Below are 14,762 nucleotides of genomic sequence, written 5' to 3'. Positions count from 1 at the left end.
TACGTGCAAGCAGAGGAGAATCCTGAATGCTTCCCAAGGGCTATGAGACCTGTAAAGCAGCACAAGGGCTTGTTGTGCTGATTCCTGAGGAAGCGGCGAGTAGGCTGGACCATGAAGTGTACGGCTGAATTGGGTCTGGTACCAGTGAAGCCGTCTGCCTCACGTGCACGCTGCCTTGTGCACCAGGTCTGTCCTTCTGCACCAGAGAGCACACGTCTGCTGTCCTCCAGCACCTACCTCACTATTTGTGCAGGGGTGTGACGATCCTACAGTCCTCAGTGCTGCACCTGCAACGGGCTAGGCTGGCCCTGAGCATCCTGCCTTTCCTGCATGGGTCTCGCAGGTTTTGTCTGTTGACAGGGATCTGGTTTACCGCCCGATCGGACCATGCTGCACGACTGCTCTGACCCCCCAGTCTTTATATGCCATTGCCTGCACGCTTCATCCATTGTGATTTATGAGTTACCTCCCTATCATTGAGGGGGGTGGATTTGTGTCAGGCCCAGCCCTGGGCCCTGGAGAACCCCACTGGGAACATGCCCATGCAGTGACCAGCCCCAGGCAAGGGGTACTTCTTCACACCCCTAAGCTACACCATTCATAATGTGCATATTCCTCGTATTGCACAGTGCTGCTTAGTGCTGAGTGCTGCTCTGATGGAGCCAGACCCCTAAACAGCCCGTTTTATCTAGGCCATTACCTTTATTAACAAACTTACCATCTTTAACAACCCAATCTTTCTTTCCTTCTTTCTTTTTTTTCCTCTTTTTTAGACACGAGCTGTTCTCTGTGAAAGCACATTGTCTGCCATTAATTATAGTCTTATCTCTTAGTTCTTTCTTAATTGCATCTCCTACACACTCCTCTATTGCTTTGTCCCACGCTGACATCAGGCGGACTGACCTGTGGCTACTCTGGTTGCTCTCTCTGCCCCCCTTGATTACCAGCACGTCGCTGGCACTGAAAGCAGGCAGTGGGCCACAGCTGTCCTCCTACAGCTCTCTGAGGAATCTGGGGTGCCGGTTATGCAGGTGTATGCATTTATGGCTGCCTGTCCCTGGTCATGTTTAACATCCCCCTGGGTTACAATTTGGTCACAGCCATCACAGGCGGTGCCAGAACCACGAATGTGAAGAAACTCCCGGGCCAGGATACACCTGCCTCTCCGTGGGAACGGCGAATGCCTCGGAGGGGTGATGCAGGTCACCCAGGGATGGTGGCCTGTGGGAAGGATGGGGCATTTGGCTGCTTAAAGATGACTCCCTTGAAGCCATGCGCCCATCTAGGAAGGGCACGCAGGAACAGTACAGCTCAGCGTTGCAAGTGCACAGCCAGTGTGCTCAGTAACATTTCTGCTCTCTGTTTCACACCTCTCCCCTGAGATCTCCGGTGACAAAATCATGGCTGTCGTCATACATCGGCAACCTCTGCATCCTTCTCATATGACACACGGTGCGACTCTCCATCACGGAAGGTGTCCAAGAGGAGGTGGGACAGCCACTGGCCGGGGATGATCTAGGCACAGCGATGTCTATGCTCTGCTGTGGGGATTTCCCAGGCTTTTGGGCTTTGCTAGCTGCACCCTCCCCTTTCTGCTCCACGTGTCAGGTGGTTTTTAAGCCTCCACCAGAGGTACTGGGTGCTGCTGCAGCCCAGACTGGGGATGAGGACTGGGCTGCGCTAATGCTCCTACTGGCACCAACCCCACAACTTAAGCGAACCGTATGGGCAGTGTTGCCCTCAAAAACATCCAAGGGAAGACGAGTGGGTGAGGCATGCTGGGTACCAAACCGTCGATGGGCCAATGATTACTTTCTCGCACTGTGCAAGGACAAAGCACTGTCTTGTACAGAAGGAGAGTGTCAGTGTTTTTATTAAACACAATAGCAGGTGCCATGATGACACATCACGGAGAGAGGTCTGGCTGCTTGCAAAGGCATCTTGTGAGCTGATAAAGTGAAAGGACTGGGAAAAGGCCTGGCCAGGTACAGTAGTGGGGGCCTTGGAGAGGAGGGGGCTGTTTTTTTAAAGAAGGCTGTGGAGAGAAATCCTGCAGCTCTCTGAGCGAATCCCCATGGGGCTAAGGTGGCTGGCGATGTTGGAAGGCCATTTACAGATGGGAAGTTCATTAAGAATATTATGATCAAATTAAATGAAGAAATATATCTGGGGCAATCACTAGGCAAATTAAAAAAAACCAAACAAACAGGGCAGGAAGGAAGGGGCTAAGTATTTCTTGCTAGGACTTGATGAAAGTAGTGACAGACCAGACACAGATGAGCTTGTCTTTTTGGAGAACTGATGCAATATTTGAGTTTATGAAGAGAAGAACCCCTGGCAAAGTGCAGGTGGTCTAAGACATTTCTCAGTGTATGTGAAATGGCCAATGTACTTCAGCTGGAATGGAAGACGTGCAGGAGCAGGACAGATGTGGCATGAACCATGGGAGGGAAAGCAAGCCTTTAACAAGGAAAGCTGGCCCGTGCAGTGCTTGTTAATTTGAGAGCTCCTGAGTCAAAACTACAGACATCCAACTTGTCACGCTCCCCATGTGGTCCGTGTGTCCTGAGAGGAGAGAATCGAAACGCACGTCCCTGGAGATAGGTGTGCTGAACCCTGGCAGCGACGGCGGATGACGTTCTTACAGCAACTGTTCTCAGTGTGCCGCGATTGGAGTCTCCCCAGATCAACTCACACCAGACATCAATAACAACCTTTCCAAGGATCAGCCAGAATATGCAGAATTATGAGCAAGCAATGTCCTCAGAGACATGCACAAAGCGAGTGACCTCAGTACATTTCACAGTATCTTCCATAAAATACATACCCACGTGGAAAGGAGCTAACCACAGCCACGAGGACCGTCTTTGGGAGCTACCTGGCCTGTGGCACTGGAAGCACAGCTCAGTCTGGCCTGTGTTGGGGACACGATGAGGGGCCCCTGGCTCACAGCATCCCTTTGGAAGCCTCCCAGGCTGGATTTGCAAACTGTGAGCAGTTCAAAACCTGCCCCAGCCCTAGGTCAATGCCAGTGCTTGATTTCCCTCCCTTTTTCAATCTGCATCTGTCTGGCTTCAGCTCCCAGGCACCAGATCATCTTTGTGGATATAACTCGCTGCATGTGATGCCCAGGGATCTCCAGGGGGATCGTGTCCCTGTCCTGGAGGCGCATGGGGCTCTGGCTGCCTCAGGTGACATGCTCCATCACAAGCCCACGCCAGCTCTCCAGACGGCATCACTCCCAGGTCCTCGCTGTGTTCGGGCACCCCCGGGAATAGCCCTGCTGCACTGCCTCTCCCCAAGCCCAGCTCTCCCACTGCTCTGCACTGCATGGCATGTTTGGGGGCAGGGTCGGGTGTGAGGTCTTACATTAGGGTTGGCTATGCTGTCTTATGTAGAGTTTAAATGCTGGTTCATCTGGGCTGGTTTGGACAGGACTGATCCTGCCTCAGAGCCCCAGAGCAGTGGGGCTGGCAGGGGCCTGCAGGGTTCACAGCGAGTCCAGCCCCTGCCGGTGACTCTACACCCGTCCCAACCCAGCTGCAAGGAAGAGTTTTGTTCACTTTGCCAGCCGCAGCATCGCATTGGTGGCTCATGTTCGTCTTGTGGTCAATCATGACCCCCAAGTCTCCTTAAGTCGTGGTGCTAGTGAGTGTAGCACCACTGAGCCTATAAGGATGATGTGGGTTTTTATTCCCGAGGTGGAGCACCTTGCATTTCTCCATGTTGCATGTCATCAGGTATTGATCCACCCACCTTGCGAGCCTGTCCAGGTCAGCTTGAATTGCCAACTTGTCCTCTTACGTGACTGCAGTTCCCCATAATTTGGTGTCGGCTGTGAACTTAGCCAGGCCACTTCTGACACCCGAATCCAGATCATTTATGAACACATTAAAGAGTGCTGCTCTGAGTACTGAGCACCCTGGGGGATGGCGCAGGTCACCGTGCACCATGTTAAACCAGTTCCATTGACTACCACTCTTCGGGTCTGACCACGGAGCCAGGTCCCCAGCCATCGGATTAAAGCCATCGACCACCTTATTTACTAGTGGTCTGGAAGGGGGCTGCAGGGCCCAGGGTGCCACCCCTTGCTCAGCGCACGGCCGCCCTGCTTCTGTCACTAATGCACCTATGCTGGCCTGGCCAATCTCAGGGAGGAGGGAAGGCGCCCTGGGCTGTGGAGGACGGAGACAGTTCGCATGCTTTGCCCCCCCAGCCACAGCTTCACATGCACCCTGCTAGCATCCACCCTGCCCTGCATCTCGGGCCCACCCCAGGTTGGGAGCGTAGGCAACATCTGAGTGAGGACCTGAACGTTTCCCACGATTGAGCTGGTCTGAGCCTGGCCTGGCTTCCCTTAGCCCAGTCGTAAAAACAGCATTAGCCCCTGCCTTCTGCCCCTTGGCCCAGCTTCTGCCCCAGGCCACTGGCACAGAGCTTACACCTGGATGCACCTCTCAGTCCCAGCCCCAGCCCAAACACTGCCCTGCCTGCTTGCTGCTGCCCTCTTTCTATGCCCAGGCTTCTCCAGCTGCCCTCTTGGGGCACTTGTACATGTGATGGGGGCTTGGTCTTCAGGGTTGCATCTATGCCCCCTAAATTGAAATGGTGGGTTTTGAATTGAAACGGTGGGTTTTACTTGTCTGCCTTTGTATATATATCATTGTCCTGGAGGCTGCAGGTGGCAAGGGGCCTAATCCTTGTTTCTTTTTCTTTTTTTCCAATGGAGGCTGCCTGCTTCTCCTGCAGCTGGGGGGCATGAATCTATGTCATTAATCTGTCATCTTACCCCCAGACCACAGGAGAAGTGGGCAGGCTCTGCCAAGAAAAGGATTGGGCCCCTTGCTGCTTGTGCCTTCAGTAGGTGCCTGTGGCTAGCAGTATGCCTGGGGCTGCCCGGGAATAGGCTGGTTTGCCCCTGGGGAAGTGCAGGGGCAGAAGGGTGGCTGACTGTGCTGGTGGCTAAAGAAGGTGGTAGCAATGGCGCACACGGTATGGGGCTGCTCAGGTAGGTTGCTAGCTGGCTGGGTGCTGCTCAAGCTTGGAGACTCCCAATCCAACTTTTCCTCAAGCCCACCTGGGCTTCCAGTGCCCTGTACACCTTACCCACTGCTTTCTCTAGCCACCAGCACACCCAGCACACCCAGCTGCTCTCCTGCTGCCTCCCCACGCTGCCTCGGGGCAAACCAGTCCATATCCAGTGAGGCGACAGATTAATGACTGCAACGTTCCAAGTTGCAACATTGCAAACTGAACTACATCAGGATGTAGTTTAATTTACATGTATGCTAATTTGGGGGGCTTAAAATGAGTTTGTGTGGCTTTATGGCATCGCACTTTGCAATGATATAAAGGGAAATTTTTGTCATGCGAACATGGTAATATTGTCACGTGTACAAGTGCTTTTGGAGCCCAGCCCTGTAGACCACTTCCTGTCTGGCACCCCCATGGACCTGATGCAGCCTCACCAGCATTGCATGCCCTGAGCCAGTTGCAGGCCCCATCTCTGTGCATGCTTGGGCTGCAGCCCTGTCCTGTCTGCTCTGGACTTTCAAGCCCCAGTGGCCTACCTGTACCCTCAGATGCAGCACAGAGGGGATCTGTGGTAGAGAAGTGGATGGATGTGCTGCTGCTGAGGTGCAGGAACTGGAGGAGGAACTGAGCTGCGGGGTCAGGAGCACCCAGCAGGGTAGAAGACCTTTCCTGGACCTACCCAGCACCTGTGCTTTCTGCGGTGCTGAAGCCTGGATGTGCAGAGGCTGTTCTGCAGGGGCAGGGGCCAGGTCTCAGGCAGTCAGAGCTGAGGTGCAAGGGGGAAGACTATACATAACCTGTGCCTTTGCACCTCTCCTGTGCCAGAGCTAGTAGGGTGTTGGGTGGAGAGGTGCCTTAGCCCAGCCAGCAGGGATTATGTTCAGTGCTGCCAGGACTTCATCTGCTGACTGGATACAGTGTTTGGAGCCTGGAGAGATGCTGCTGCTGCCTCCTTTCCAGCTGGAGCGAATCCAGGGGCACCTGATGCATTCATTCTCAGTGCCAGTGGGATGTGGCAGCCCCATGGGAAGGCTGGGACTGTGGCAGGTGTGTCTGTGAGCAGGCGCTACTGCATGCAGGGTTTGGGGTGTGCGGGTGTCATTGCGGGGTGGCATGTGGAGCAGGGGCCTGTGCAGGCACCAACCCTTGGAAAGCCTCTGCTCTGGCTCTTGTTCTCTAAGACAGCATTTCAAAACCTGCTTGCACTTGTGTGTGTGCATTAGATGCTTGTGTAGCAGGCTTAAATTTCAGAGCTTGGGTTGAATCCCAGGATTGAGATCCTGCTCTTTTGATCGGTGGAGCCCATCCACCAATCAGGAGGCAGCAAGAGAAATAACACCACGCCCCTTTTCTGAGGGGAGGAGGAGGAGGAGAGCTCTCCCAGACCTGACTGAAGACTGAAAACTGTCAGGTCTGGAAGACTTCAGGGGCGGAGCTTGGAGCATATAAAAGGAGCTGTGTGCCCAGCAAAGAGGAGATGTGTCGAGGACTGAGAAGAGAGAAGAGTAGGTTTTAGAGGAGCTGAGGAGAGCTGCTCAGCAGGGCAAAGCAGTAGCCCAGGAAGGGCCCCTGAAGACTTCCATCAGCGGGGAGCGGCGGACAGTTCCAGCAGTAAGGTTCTTGGTGTGCAGCATGGTGCACGGTGTCCAGACCCTGGGGGCTGCGTGAGGCAGCTGGGGTCTGCAACCTCTGGTGTGTGGACAGAGACACGGTGCACAGACCGGTGCATGGAGCAGGACCTTTGGAGCACTTGGGATGGCTCAGGTCCTCAACCCCCAGAACATGGCTGTGAGCTCATATCTGTTTCCCAGACAGTCTAGCTGCCTTCAGTCTTTTACAAGCCATTTTCCCTCCTGCATCCCAGACCAAGTTGGGGGAGATTACTCCTCACAGCTGGACCAGGTGATTGCACACCCCAAGTGCAGTGCGGTAGTCTTGCATGGTCAGCCTCTTCCCAACTACCCTGGAAAAGCAGGTCACAAGGGTGGATCTCTCTGACTTTGATTGCACTGCCTGAGGCCATTTGTGCAGGCTGTGAATGCTGAGCAGGGAGGCTAAGCAGGCCTTGGCGTAGGTGCTGCTAGAGGGAAGCACTACACTGCGCTGCCTTGGCGTAGGTCTGCACTGCACCGGCAGCAGGATCCACCAGCAGTGGCTGTTGGGAGTTGTGCATTTCAGTTGAAGCGAATTATTAGCAAACACCTTGAGGTAAATGCAATAAGGCTGCATGCATAGGGCAGAACCAGGCCTTCTGAGTGTAACGCCCATGTACCCCACATGCCAAGGTTACATTCCCCATGCTTTGCTGTCCTGCCCTTCAGATAATTTCCCTCTTCTTCACCCTCTTCCAGTGAGAACTGGGGCTGGAAGGGCCCTCCAGAGGTCATCCAGTCCAACCCCTGTCCAAGGCAGGATCACCCTGTCCAAACCAGCCCAGACAAATTCTCTTAGCAAAACTACCATCAACCCTGACATGACACAAGACATCCCACCTGAATTGGCCACAGGTAAAGCAGGGGGGCCACAGTGACCAGTGTCCTGCTGCTGTAAAAAGCTGTTTATAGACACTAAAGAGATCCCAGACAGAGGCCGTGCCCCTGCTACAGAAAAAGGCAATACCCCCCCCCCCCCAGTCCATACCAATCTGGCAATGGGGTAAAATTCCTTGCTGACCCTAAACATGATGATCGGGCTGATGCCGAGCAGAGGGGCAAGTGTCATAGTCACAGACCTCTGGGTTAAAGTCCCAGTAGAAGCACTGGCACACTCATCCCCATCCCCAGCCTGGGCTGGATCCAGATGAGGCCTAATGAGTGCTGAGTAGAGAGGTCGTCAGTCGGGGGCCACAAGTTCCTGCTATAGGTGCTGTGCACTATTAACCTTATTAAGTATGCAGACACCTGCACATGGTATATGCAAGAGGGTCTGGACATGTCTGCAGGTGTCTGGCGTAGCTCAGTGGTCAGGTGAGATAGATATTTCTCTGCGTGTCATTCTGAAAGGGGAACTCAATTTTGCGCTCCGGGATTTAAGCTAATCCCTATTAAGGGGTCAGAGGAGAGTGTATTTGAGGATGGGATCCTCTCCTCTGCCACTGCCACTGCAGAGTGGATTCTGGCATGATCTGGTCTGCAATTCCCATGGTCCACTTGTCCCTTACCGAGAAGTGTGTCTGCAACCATGGTCTCCCCGAGGCCCCACCAGTCTGTTCCCCTGGAGCCAGCCCTGCCTCTCGCTCATGTGAGCTGGTTGCCAATGTGCTGTTGTGTTGCAGCGTAGCTCCACAGCAGCAAAACCTAATGGAGCAGTCACTCACTCTGGAGCTGCTCCCTCTGGCCAAAGAGAGATCCTACAAATGCTACAAAAGGCTTGCAGAGACCCGCCTGCATCCCTCTCCTGGGGCCCGGAGCATGGAGGCCTTTTCTTCCACATGTCTAGACATCTGTGATGAACGGGGCACCCCTCACACCAACAATGAGGCTCCACAGCTCATGAGAGAGATTGGGGAAGCTGGTTCTCACACACCACAGTTTTGCACACTGCTGCATGAACTCACGGGCCCTGAGATATGGGTATGTGGGCATGAGGGCTGTTCTGCTGCTGGCATTCATGGAGTGACTTCAAGGATCATCATTACAGCCCTGACACTTGCTCCTGGTGTTGTGTGTGTATTGACAAAATGCCTCTGCAGGAGACTCTATGATGCATTTAATAAGCAACTTGCTCTGTTCATGTTCAATCTGCCAGGCTCCGTCATGGGCTAAACCTCTCATTCCCACTTGCCTCTCCTGTGCCCACAGAACAAAACCTCAGCCTAAGGACAGACGTTCAAAAACCCTGAGCCTGAATTGATTCAATCTTTGCAAGTTAGTCTAACCTGGCTAGGCTGAACTGGTTTGTAACTGTGCAGCCATCCCCTCTGGACTGAGGAAGTACCGGCATATGCCTGCAGTGGCTCAGGCTATATGCTGGGGGGTGCTAGAGCAGCCCTCCCTCCCTCCCACAATGCTGAGCTGAGGGGGGTGTGGCCAGTCCCCAGCAGAGTGCTCTGATTAGGGAGTTCCCCCCCCAACCCCCAATGGCAGGGAGCCTGCAGGGAGTTGCACAGCATTTACGTACACAGCAGGGAGATACACAGGGAGTTGTTAGCATTTATCAGCCCATCAAATAAAACAAAGCCTCTCTCATTAGTTCACACTCTTCTTAAGGACCTGTTGATTAGCTCCAAAAAGACCTAAGCGGACACTATCCTGTCTGCCTTATACAGCTACCTCTCAGCACTAGCTAGCAAACCACATGTTGGCTACAGTCCATGCTGTAGGAGAGGGGAGGGGAGGTTTCCTGCTTGAGCAGGGAGTTGGGGGGCAGGGGAAATCCAGGCAGAGGAGTCAGGCCAGCACTGCTCTGGAGCAGACAGCCCCACCCAGGGCTGCAAAGCATGCTGGGATGCTGGGGCTCTCTGGTTTAAGTTAAACCAGGAAGGGATCTGGGACATACATTGCATAAACCTGTTTGACCCAAATCAGTTAAATCTGCTACATTCAACCAGGTTTATCTCAAAGTGGTTTTAGACATTTTCAAAGTGGTCTGTGATCACTGAATGTCTGTTCTGTTACAGGTTTAAACCAGGTAATGATCACTTCAATTGGTTTATGTGTAATGTTTGTCCCTAGCCTAGGAGATAGTGTGGAAGTGAGAACTAAGTCCCTGGGCCCTCCAGAGACAGGTGGCAGGGGTTCTCTCTGTTGCAAAGGTGAGTTCACGGTCCTTCTGCTTGGCAGGCTGCTGTAGGGTGCAATGTACAGGGGTGAGGACCTGGCTGGTGCCTGCAGGACCTGGCCTGCATTATTAGTTGTAGTAGCAGGAGTATTGCTAGCAAGTCAAGGGAAGTGATTCTTCCTCTTTATTCAGCACTGGTAAAGCCATATCTGGAGTCCTGTGTCCAGTTGTGGGCCCCCACAACAGAAAGGATGTGGACACATTGGAAAGAGTCCAGTGAAGGGAAATGAAAATTGTTGTGGGGCTGGGAGACAGGACTGGTGAGGAGAGGAGGAGGGAACTGGGCTGATTCAGTCTGCACAAGAGAAGACCAAGGGGGATTGAATAGCAGCCTTCACCTCCCTGCAGGGGGGCTGCAAAAAGGATGGAGCTGGGCTGGTCTCAGTGGGGGCAGATGGCAGGACAAGGAGCAATGGGCTCAAGCTGCAGCAAGGGAAGTCGAGGTTGGATATTAGGGAAAACACTTTCACGTGGAGGGTGGTGAAGCACTGGAACAGGTTACCCAGAAAAGTGATGGAAGCTCCGTTCTTGGAGATTTTTAAGACCTGGCTAGACAAAGCCTTGTCTGGGATGATCTATAGTTGGGGCTGGTCCTGCTTGGGGCAGGGGATTGCACTAGATGTAACCTCCTGAGGTCCCTTCCAGCCCTCGTTGCCTATGATTATGGAGGGGCCATTGGCTGGTTTACACAGAGGCTGCTCAGAGCAGCCCAGGGGGCTCTCGCCGTCACCGGGGCGCTGTGGAGCATCGGTGCGGCGCGGCGCGGCGCGGCGGCTGCGTTCAGCAGGCAGGGCAATGCCCAGGCGTCTTCAGCAGAGATCTCTGGTCCAGCTGCTCCTGTGGGTCTGAAGGGCTCAGCAGCACGCTGAGGACAGAGCTCATGCACCCCCCGGCACAATAGGACACCCCACATGAAGGCTGTATTCGTACCCAGGCCAGGCCTAGCTACAGGTGCTGCGCTGTGCATCTTCGAAAACTCAGACCATGGTGAGCGCCACGAAAGGTCCACCAAACTACTTAAAGAGATATCGCCCTTTTCCTGTATGATGCACTCAAGTCTAGGGAGAGTCCCTAGCAATGATGACCACCTGCTGCCTCTGGGGCCAGGCAGGGGCAGCCAGCATCTCGGGGGTGATTTCTTGTTCTGCAATTTCACACTAGAGTCTTAAAGCAGAGGGGCTGGAAGTGGTCTGCAGAGGTCACATCTAGTCCAACCCCTGCCTGAGGCAGGACCAGCCCTGTCCAAACCATCCCAGACAAACCATCATCTAAGCTCTACATAAGATGACCCTCAACCCTGAAACAACACAGACCTAACACCCGAACCTGCCACAGGTAAAGCAGGGGAACCACGACAGCCAACATCCTGCTGCTGTAAAGCACCCACTTCTGTCAAAAACCTGCCCCTGCTTTGTGGTTAACCTCCAAGACGGGGGCAAACGCTGTGGCTACTGCCCGATGAGATCTCATCTGCTTTTCTGTTTGAAGTACAGCCCTGCCATGGCTGCCTCCAGAGACACAGAGTTGGTCACGTTAGTCTGAAGTCCAGTAGAAGGCAGGGTACAGTTGCACCTTACAGACTAACCAAAACAGATATGTGTATACATAGCACAAGCTTTTGTGGGCTGATGCTCACTGCACCAGATGCTGTGAAAGGCCGTGCAATTGCTGCATCAAGGCCAAATTCCACGGTCACACGTGGAGCCCACCCACGGGCAATTCCCAGTGACTCCTATCCCTTGGGCTTTCAGTGGAGTGAGTGTGTCTGCGTGTGTGAGACTGGCCAGACACTGGATGTCACCGTTGCTCTGCACAAGTGTCACTGACATGCTTGTGGAGATGAAATGCAATGAAGAAGTGGAAGAGATACAGACCCAGCTTCACACTGAGGGAGATCACGTGCACAGGCAAGGAGATGAGCTCCTGCCTGGGCTCTTCACCTGGGCTACAATGAGTGTTGATCGGCACTGCTCTGCCACTGATTTCCTGTGTGGCCCTGGGCAAGTCCCTTATCCCTGAAATGTACTCTCACCACACCACACAGGGGCAGGTGAGGCAAGACCATCCCAGATGTGGGATCCACAGGAGGAACTAGGCAGCTGCGATGCTCCATCACCACAAGGATGGTGAATAGCCTCGTTCAGGTCACACAAAGAAGCAGTCCAGTAACAGGTGCCTTGAGCGGTGATCTGCTGCAAACAAAACGACGTGTTTCTAGTGTGTGGATCTAAATAACTCAGTCGCAGGCTCCGACATGCCTCGCAGGCAGCTCAGTCAGGAGAGGTCCCCGTAGCGGCAGTCCCCAGCGTGTTAGCAGCCCCAGAAGGAAATGGGCAGGAATGGACCTTGCCTGGTGTGTTCGAGGCACCCGGCTTCGCCCAGGGCTCTGTGGCACCATGTTTTTTCAGCGCTGTCTGTCCATTTCCAGCTGGACTTTACTTGGGAATTAGGCCGCGGGCTGCTGTGCGCCCTTGGAAACCCCCCGCATGGCTCACATGGCTGCCTGGCTTTGGCACGTCCCTGCCACGACCGATGGCCCATGCAGTTTCCACACATCCTTGCTTAAAGCATAAGAAAACGGGGCCAGGTGCCATGCCCAGCCCCTGGGTTTGATGTCCTTGCAACTAGAGGGGGGTGAGGAGGCTTGGAGGAAACATGGCCTTTCCCCCAAACTCAGGCTGAATGTTTGCTGGAAAGTAAAAACAAGGAAACAGCAAGGAAAGAAACCTCCACCCCCTCATGAAAATATCTCTGAACGCTTTCATGTTCATTTCTCTTTGGAGCATTTGCCTGCAGCTCAGTTGTGTCCTGAATGGCAATGAAAGGAGGGCTGCGGTTCTCACCCTCTGGGAAACCCTTGGTCTGGGGAGGTTTTCCAGCTCTCTCTTGTTTCTCTCTGATTAGACAAATGCATGTGCTTTTTTCAGAGAACACAAGCCCCCGTGAGCGCTTTGCATGGCTGACAGGTGCTTTCAGAAATGTAAGACTTAAGACATTTACGCTTCCAGCAGGAAAATCTGTGTACTGTTGTCCGAGCCCTGCACCCCTTGTCCGCAGGCCTGCCGTGACCAGCACAGGGATGGAGGGTGGTTGTGCCCAGGCCAGGGATCATACATCCTAGAGAAGCAGGGCTGGCAGGGGGCTGCAGAGGCCACATGTAGTCCAACCCCTGCCTGGGGCAGGGTCAGCCCTGTCTGAACATCTTTTGTCCATGGTCATCTGTGTGGCTGGCCAAAATGCCACAATCTGAATTTCCACAGGCCCCTGCTCCAGAGCAGGGGCAGGGTCCATCTTCCCACCATCCTGCACTCGCTTTTGGGAGCTGTCGGGCCGGTCAGGAGCAGGTGTGCGTGCTCATAAAAGACTCAAAGCACTTCTACCTCCTGGCTTACAGACAGCTCCCAAACCTTAAAATGATGTCTCTCTAGCAACAGGCTGCCAAACCCCTATTCTCACCAAGGCACCAAGCCTTGCAATGGACCCAGATGCCAGCTGTGCCCCTCGTCAGTGCAGGCTGCCTGGACAGCACAGCTAACATCCAGGGTTCACTCGCCTGCTCCTCTACCGGCATCACGTACAAGCCTGTGGCAGAACAGGCGGACATCCCACCGTGGCAACACTGGACTGCCGCTGAGGGTAGAGGTTAGATGACGGTTGTCTAGGCTGGTTTGGGCAGGGCTGATCCTGCTTCAGGATGCGACTGCAGGTCCCTGCCAGCCCCGCTGCAGCAGGAACATGCAGAACAAGAAGTCACCCACCAGGACCATGGCTCTTACCCTCTTCTCTGGATGCGCTGGTAACTCGGCTGTGGCTGCAGGCGCCGAGTGGGACAGCTGTGGGACCGTGGGCCTGCGGTGGGAGAGGAGAGGGAAGTGGGCCATGTACTGGGAAGCAGAGAAACCAGCATGGGGTCAGGTCTGCCTTCCCTCCACGGCCAGCAGAGCCCAGCCAGAGCATGGGGTGGGAGGGGAGAAATCTTGCAAAACTTAGAGGTGAGCCAGGAAGGGGAAATAAAGAAAGAAGGCGGAAAAAAGCTTGATGAAAATTAAAGGACTAAAATCTTACATGTCTCTCAGTGAACTGGAACTGGGTTGCAGGGGAGTGGGGTAAGGGGCAGCAGGGGTCAAACTGGCTGGGAGGGGGAGCTTTCCTGGCCAGCGGGGGCAGATCCTGGGGCTGGGGAAGCTGCTTTCCCTGGGGCCAAGGTCCCACAGCTGTTAAGCTGCTCTCAACGCCCAGACCAGCTGCAGCGGAGCCCAGACCCAGGGGCGCTGCTTCTCCAGGGCTCTGTGCTGGGGGAAACTGAGCTTCCAGCCAGACCGTGCAGGGGAAAGCAGCCTGCCCCGCGCCAGGGCATCTGCAATTCAGCTCACAGCAGCTGCTCCCCGTGGGAAGGGAACCACTAGAGTTGTGGAGGGCAGGAAGGGGCAGGGCGCTGGGCGCTGTGCATCCTGGGATGCTGGAGGGATGAAAGTAAAGTGTTTCACCACCCCTGACCATCCAAGTATACCCTGGAATGACAAGGGAAAATGTTTCCAAGACAAACCTCCTTCTGTGTCGCTTCTCTTCAAAGCATATTGAGGGTACTTGTGGGGTTTTAACACTGCTTAAGAAACAGCTGCTCTCATTTAAATGTCTTTATGGGGTGTCTAAGGTGATTTGTGCCAATGCCCTGAGGCGCTGCCCTGCCTTTTGCCTGACTTCAGGCTAACACAAGACTGTCTATGACTCTCTGATTTTAATGGGGGTGGAAGGGACCTCAGGAGGTCACATCTAGTCCAACCCCCTGCTCCAAGCAGGACCAGCCCCAACTACATCATCCCAGCCAGGGCTTTGTTAAGCCGGGGTCAAGGATGGAGACGCCACCACCTCTCCGGGCAGCCCATTCCAGTGCCTGCAAGGCTTCCTGCAGAGCCTCAGAGCTGCACAGAGCTCAGTGTTTTGCTCCG

Source organism: Alligator mississippiensis, chromosome 2 (genome assembly GCF_030867095.1).
Source record: "Alligator mississippiensis isolate rAllMis1 chromosome 2, rAllMis1, whole genome shotgun sequence".
NCBI lineage: Eukaryota > Metazoa > Chordata > Crocodylia > Alligatoridae > Alligator > Alligator mississippiensis.
Note: the sequence above shows the minus strand (reverse complement) of the source record.